The 7,445-nt window shown below is 42.0% G+C and overlaps 1 pseudogene; it reads left to right on the forward strand.

The window, feature by feature from the left end:
- The first annotated feature begins 3,414 nt into the window (after positions 1 to 3,414).
- LOC102013054 lies at positions 3,415 to 4,969 on the forward strand (annotated as a pseudogene).
- The last annotated feature ends 2,476 nt before the right edge of the window (positions 4,970 to 7,445 follow it).

The following is a 7,445-nucleotide window of genomic DNA, read 5'->3' on the forward strand; positions in this document are numbered from 1 at the left end:
TCCAGTCTTCTTCCTGTACCACAACTTTTCTGCTCCCTCTGCCACAGCCATGCTTCCTTTAGTTCCTGAAGCATTCCAAACTCATTCCCTCCATTGGGCTTTCACTAGCCGATCCTTCTGTCTGGACTAGGCTTTCCCCAGACTTTAGCATACATGATGCTTTCTTGTCATTCCGGTCCCCGATGAAATCACACCCTTCCATGGAGTTTCATTAAACTTTGTCTGAAGAACGTTTGCAGTCTCTCTTGCGTATAACCTCCTTTTATTTTCATTCTAAAATCTAACACAGTCATCCCTGAGCATCTTTAGGGGAGTGGTTCAGCATATCCACAAATACTGAAAGCTAAGGAAGCTCAAGCACCAATGTAAAATGTAGTATTTGCATATCACTGAGGCACATCCTCTTGTATTTGTTATCTCTAGATTACTTGTAACAACAGTACTTAACACAGTGTAAATCCTGTGCAAACATTATCATTCTGTATTGTTTAAGGAATAATAAAAAAGTCTGTACATGCTTGGCACAAATGAAAATTAAAAAAATATTTTGAGCTGTGGTTGGTTGAATCCATGCATGAGAAACCCACAGATATGGAGGGCCTACTGTTATGCGCATAAGTTTTCTTATGTTAATTAATATAAAAACACTGTATCTTTACCAACTGGAATGTAACCTTACTGATCATTTGGACCAAATCTTTCCTTCATCATTATGCTCTCAACTCTTAGAACATGGTTGTAATTCAATAAGTAAATGAACCTTACATTTTAAGTGTCTGTAGATTTGGTATCCATGAGGGTCCTGGATTAAGTTCTGTATGAAGAAGCCAAAGCACAAACAGGGCAAGATACTTGTCTTAAGACCCACTCCTCCTAAATGGCTTACACAAACACACTCAGGCATAATTCCCAAGTTCATTTTTTTTTACACACTCAGGCATAATTCCCAGGTTCATTTTTTTTACTGTGCTATAGAACAGTGATTAAAGAGGATCTGTATATCATATCTGGAGTCATAGAAAGGTTATAGCTGAAAGCTGAATTTAGATGCCTAAGAGTGGAATTATGGTTGTGTTTAATCGGCTAGGTTAAGGGCACAAAGGCTTTTTTATTGAAGCACTATGTGTACTTAGTGGCCACATTTCTTAAAAGTGCTGACTCTCATACCTATTCACTCAGGAGAGAGCAGAGCTGCAAAAACATTTTGCTTATGTTCTCGTAACTCTCATTAGGATAGATACTTTTATTTGTCCCCCAGCATTTTTACCTTGGAAAGTGAAGCTTAAATAGATACACAACGTAGACTGTGGCAAATTTCTTATTAAAAAGTTTAAATATAAGCATATGAAAAATAAAATAAATTTTATCTGTTCTTGTCATGTTTTCCTGTTAGACTTTATTATGTGAACAGTTTTCGATATTCATGTAAGGCTTGCATTACATTTTTACCATATTTTGAGTTATGTGTAAGGAATAAATATAATTCCCAGATTCTTCCAAACTCAGTCTCATAAGCTTGTTTTAAATTGTTTCACACACTACAAAGTTTAATTTAATTATGCTATTTTTATTTAATAGGCTAAAAGGAATAAAATTGATTTTAAAATAAATTATGTGCAAATAATAAAAATGCTAATAAAAAACAGAGTAACAGTTGTGCTTTAATTTTGGGGGCTACTGAAGCCATTATTATTATTATAGCAGTCTTAGCCTACAATTAACCAATTTATGAAATGACTTTTAGTGACACAAGGAAAAGTTTATGTGTGTGTGTGTGTGTGTGTGTGTGTGTGTGTGTGTATGTGTGTGTAAGGCAGGGAGAACCTACCTTCTGTGGTCTTATGATGGAGCCCACTATGAAGCAGACCTGAACAGGACTTAAATTAATCAATTAACTTGTCATGTTCACTTGTGAATCTATCCAAGGCCTAGGCTCTTTGTCTGGAAATGGCACCTCATAGTAAGTGAACTTCTGTGAGTCACTAATCCCTACTAAAACCTGTAGTAGTGGATGAAACCAGAAAGCCTCAAAGGGTAAAACAAAATCACAGCCAAGACACCTGGATCTGATCTCAACTAGATAAAGACTATAGCCTCAGGCATCTCACTACTGGGGGATTAATTTAATACCTTAGTTGGAGAAGTCCTTGAGTGGTTCCGCCCTTCTTGAGTACGCGCCTCCCTTCTTCTAATAACCAAATAAATATGGGTGACCCAGAGAAGGTTTTGGTCTAACCCTTAAGAGAATTTTGAATTCTATGAGAGGGCTCTGATCTTCCTGGAGTCCTGAAATCATTTCATTTGCACCTTTTTATTTAGCCTTTGCCATACCCTCATTTGGGAGATTGTGGACTTGATCAGCCCGTAATGACTAAGGGAAATTATTAACCTGATAGTCTTGCTTTCTTTGATCTCATGATGATGTGAACTTTTCCTTGCTCTCCAGTTTGGCTATTGTGGGGTATGTGAGCCAGCATCCTTTTTTGCAATATAGAGAGCTAACAAGATTTGGGTAGTGGTAGTTAGGTATCCTCATGAATCTCCCAGAGGCGCTGCTCATTTTATATGTAATCCCAGCATTCTAAGAGCTGAGATACAAGGCTCAAAAGTTCAAGTCCAGACTGAAAAACTCAGTGACTTAGTGAGATCCTGCCTCAAAATATAAAAATAAAATATAGCTGGGGAAGTAGTTTAGTGCGAAGGCCCCATAATCCATCCCCAGGACACCCCACCACCCCTGCCAACAACCTGAAAGGAGCTGGGGAAAGCTGTTTTTACTACCTGGAGAAATAAAGATGGTCCCCTGAGAGCCAAGGTAAGCCTTATATTTGTCTTATATCACAAAAATATTGCCATTTAACACAGTCAAAATAATTGTACTATTAGTAATCTAGCTTAGGTACATTATATAATAATATATACTTGTATACTTGAATCTAACCCAGGGAAAAAAATGAGAAAATGTTTCCAATTCTAAACAACCAACATATCAACTGCTTTTGGGAAGATAACCATTTCTTAAGTTAGGGTACGCTGATAATCACACATTTTGAGCCCATGAGATTTGATGTTGATGAATGTTTGCTGTCTTATTTCTTCACCTTCTCTGCCAGATTTGGCTCAAAAACATAGGTGAAGTATTAGTGCATAAAGAAACTGTATATGAGCATGCAACATGGGACATATTTGACCTTGAACCTTCTATCTTTACATAGAATTTAAAAAAGAGTTGTTTCTGAGGTGTTCCAAGAGTGAAAGAGGAAAAGATGGAAGAAGGAAAGCAAGGAAGAAAGAGTTGACAAGATCTAACAGTAATTTCCAGCACAAGCCCAAAGGCTCCTGGGAAACTGTTCCCCCACCCCATCCAATTTCCTAGCATGCCTCTGGCTGGCAAATGGAAGGAGAAGGCAAAAGATGGCGGCAGCTGCAAACCTTGGCTCTAGTGTTCCGCTTTTTGACTGCCCTACTTGGGCAGGTAAACCCCCACCTGGTTTACATTTGGCCATATCCAGAGGAGACAAATGAACTGAGAAACTGATTATATTACTTACTTGAGAGAAACCATGATTTGTGTGACTTTACCATTCATCACCAGTCTTGCTCTTGTGTCCATGTTGCACTGGTTTATCACAAGCATCTGAAGAGAATTTTCCTGATAGATCTCTAAGTTTCATACTGCACTTCCTTAGGTCATATTCAGAGGGAACCTGACAATCCTCAGCAAATTCCCACTGACTCCACGGCCTCATTTGGTGCATTTACAAGGGCGTAGACTCTGCATGAGAAGGCTCAGACATAGCATTGGCTGTGATAGGAGATGAGAAGATGGGGGAGGAGATGCTGAACTCAAGGTCTTGTGGGGCTTCCTGAGGAGGAAACTGAGTTTGATAACCTGACAGAGTTTAACAGGGCCCATAACAAGCAGATTTCTACCTTCACCATTGAGAAGGGAAATCTGCACATTCAGAGACCAAAAAGGAAGCAGAACGCATGGGTGACTTTCAGTGGGGGTGATGAGATCATCAACCCAGAGGGCTTGGATCCCTCACTTGGTTGCTTCTGGAACATGGTGCAAGCAGTAGTCCCAGTCAAGAAGAAGTGGGTTGTAGGGGCAGATTAGAGGAACATAAACAAAAAGCCAGGGCAAAACCCAGTGACTAACATTATAAAATCATCACATGCTTATCTGTGTACCATGTCCTCGAGAAAAAGTACCCTACTGTACCCTTATAAAAGTGCTCCGTTACTGTGTGCTGACCTTGTCCCCTTCCCAGAAACAAAGGCTAACATTCTGATGGGCCCATACCACACCAATCCGTGAAACAGTTCACTTTGGGAACCAGCTTACCCCTGTAAGTACGCAGTATACGTCAGACTCACTGGGCACCCAGGGCAGGATGCCTCCTGTCTTGTAGCACCACTCTGCTGCTCATGTAGCTTTTCTTCTGCTCTCTCTGCGTTTGTCCCACTTTAAATAAGCTTTCATTTCACACCACGTTAGTCTTGGCTCCTCCATTTCTCTTTTAAAAGAAAAACGTCTTCATTCTTTGCGACTGCAAGGCCAGGGACCCAAAGAGAGGAGGAGGGTCATTACGGGGCACCCCCAGACTCCCTCACCATTGGACACAGCGGGGTGGAAAGCCCCGGCTCCCTGGGCCTGGAGGAATTCGCGAGCAGGTGCGTGCAGAACTCTGCCTTCAGTGGAGGCCTCCATGGGGCCCTGCCCCCCGCACAGGGAAGCAGGCTCCCAGCCACTGGCACCCACGGGACAGTACGCATTGGCGGCTTGCTCGTGCTGTACCCCGATCTCGCTCCTGATGTGGGCTCGACTCCTGTCCTGCCGCCATCCGCGAACATGAACCCCACACCAAACCCTGCGGTCTGTAACCCTGAAGCTGTTCATGAACCCAAGAAGAAGGAATATGTGCAAGAGATTTGGCCGGGCAGAAGCCCAGGCATGCTTTACTGATTTCTCCATTGTGGTAGTGGAGAATGTGGGGTTGGGTGGTAGTGGGGTGAAGACCGCCCCGGGAGCTAATGTACTCGGGAGAAAATGGTTCTGTGTGTGCAGTACTGTCCTTCAGAATGTCTCCCGGGGCCGTGCCCCTGTACTGTCAAGAGTGGGGTGGGCTGAATATCCCGTGGAGCTGGTTCACAGCACTGCTGGTGTACAGAAAGTTCTGTGGGCTGTTATCAGTGGACAACTCTGGCTCTTTCTCAGGCTTCCCGTCGCCCGTGTCTGTCACCTCCCTCTCTAGTGTCATTGTGATGTGAAGCCGCACAGCCCAGCTGGAATCCGGGACTGTGGAGCTGTGGAGGAGGCAGGAGCTCCACCAGTCTTGGGAGTCCAATGGCCTCATTGACGTTTATTCTCCTTGCAAATGCCAGGTACCCAGGGATCCCAGGTTGATCAAAAGGTTTAGCCTTCTAAAGTTAAATGAAGACTTAAACTAAAAAATGTGGTTTTTTTTTTTTTTTTTTTGGTTTTTCTCCGGTACCGGGAACCGAACTCAGGACCTTGCGCTTGCCAGGCAGGCGCTTTTGCCGCTGAGCTAAATCCCCAGCCCCCTAAAAAATGTGTTTTTAGGTCAGTGGTTTTGACATCTGCTAGTTAGGCTTTTCCCTTTTGTCCTTTCTTTTGGAATGAGAACGTTTTCATTTCCCCTTGTCTGCAACCAGTGTGGATTTATAGTTTTTTAATTTATGGTGTTGTTTGAACTTGTTTTCTTTCCTTTCTTTTTTTTTTTTTTTTGAGACAGGGTCTCACTATGCAGTTCAGACTGGCCTTGACCTCAAGTTGCAGCCCAGGCTGGTCTCGAACTTGCAATGATTCCCCCTGCCTCAGCCTCCTAAGTGCTGGGATTATAGGCGTGTGCCACCATGCCCGGCTCTAAACTGGTTTTCTTGTCAAACCTGAGTCACTCCCTTGCCTAAGTTTCTAATTTCCTTCCAGGGTACTGTCCTCTACTCTGTGAGGCATTCTGTTCCTTTTCCAGTGTGTCATGATGGCAGTTTTGTTCAGGATATGACCAAGTAGGGCAATTCAAATTAAAAGGAAAAGATTTTTCCTTTGTAAGCAGTCGACTTTTACTAGTTGGTTTGAATGCTCTTCTCCCCTCAGATGAGAGCTATGCTTCTCCAGTGCTCCAAGACTAGATCTGGGTAAGAAACAGGAGACAGAAGTAGGAAACACTGATACAAGCTTCGAACAGAGTTTGTACATTTGTGTAATAGAGCGTTTCGCACTGTTATGTGTAGCTTTTTACCTGTAACCTTTATTACATTGCAAATTAAATGTAACTTTTGTAAAAAATAATTTTCACATCATCAAACCTACTTCCTTGCCTTTATTTGAATCACTACTGAGTCAATGGTGAAAGTAAACGTGAATTTGTTCTCCGTTATTTCCACAGAACTGCTTTTCATTGAAATGTCACAAAGCAGCCTGAAGAGGGCGCACTTTCCTTATTTTTACATTGCAGTCTGACGGCAAGATGTTTCACAGGATTAAATAGCATTCCACAATGAAAGGTAAAGAACGCTCAACTTCTCACTTTTATTTTTCTCCACAAAAATGGAATCTGTAAAAGGGTTAGAAAGGCAGTCTTTTTCAGCTTTTTGCTAGTAGAGAAATTGTTTTCAATGGTAGTCTCCCTTTACATGGAACTTACATCAATGTCCTTCCTCATTAACTGATGCTTTCTCTCTCTCTCTCTTTTTTTTTTTTGTTTGTTTTTTTTCTGGTACGGGGAATCGAACTCCCGACCTTGCACTTGCCAGGCAGGCGCTGTGCTGCTGAGCTAAATCTCCAGCCCCAGCTGATGCTTTCTCAATTTGCTATATCCCTGGCCTGTGTGTGAGTGTGTGTGTGTGTGTGAGTGTGTGACAGTGTGTGTACGCATGTGTATCTGTGCACATTCATTTGTGTTCTTCCCTTCTTTCTATATGGGCATTATCCAACAGAAATATGATGTGAACTACACATATAATTAAAACGTTTTTGTCGTCACATTGAAAAAAGAGAAGCAAGGGGGATAAATTTTGAATTTTTATTCTAATCTATTCAATTTGTATCATTGTGACATATCATCAATATAAAATATAAAGCAATATCTTACAATATTTTTTTGGTCCTAAGTTTTTTCAAATCTGGTGGCAGCTTTGACACTTCTAACAAATCTTAACTTGGCCTGGCCATGTCCAAGTTAATAAAATATTAATGTATATTCTATATTCTGTTTTTCTGGCACTAAGTTTTTGAAGTCTGGTATAAATTTTACGCCTACGGCACAGCCCAAGTTGGTCTGGCCATGTCTGGGTTGCTCGCCAGCCACAAGGGCCCAGCGTCTACTCTGCTAGCCAGCACATCTCTATGTCCTCCTTGTTCGACCCAGTTTTCCCACCCTTAATCGAGCAGGCAGGACAGGACCTGTTGCACAATGGTG

The sequence above is a fragment of the Chinchilla lanigera genome, unplaced genomic scaffold, assembly GCF_000276665.1.
Source record: "Chinchilla lanigera isolate Chin_1 unplaced genomic scaffold, ChiLan1.0 scaffold00006, whole genome shotgun sequence".
NCBI lineage: Eukaryota > Metazoa > Chordata > Mammalia > Rodentia > Chinchillidae > Chinchilla > Chinchilla lanigera.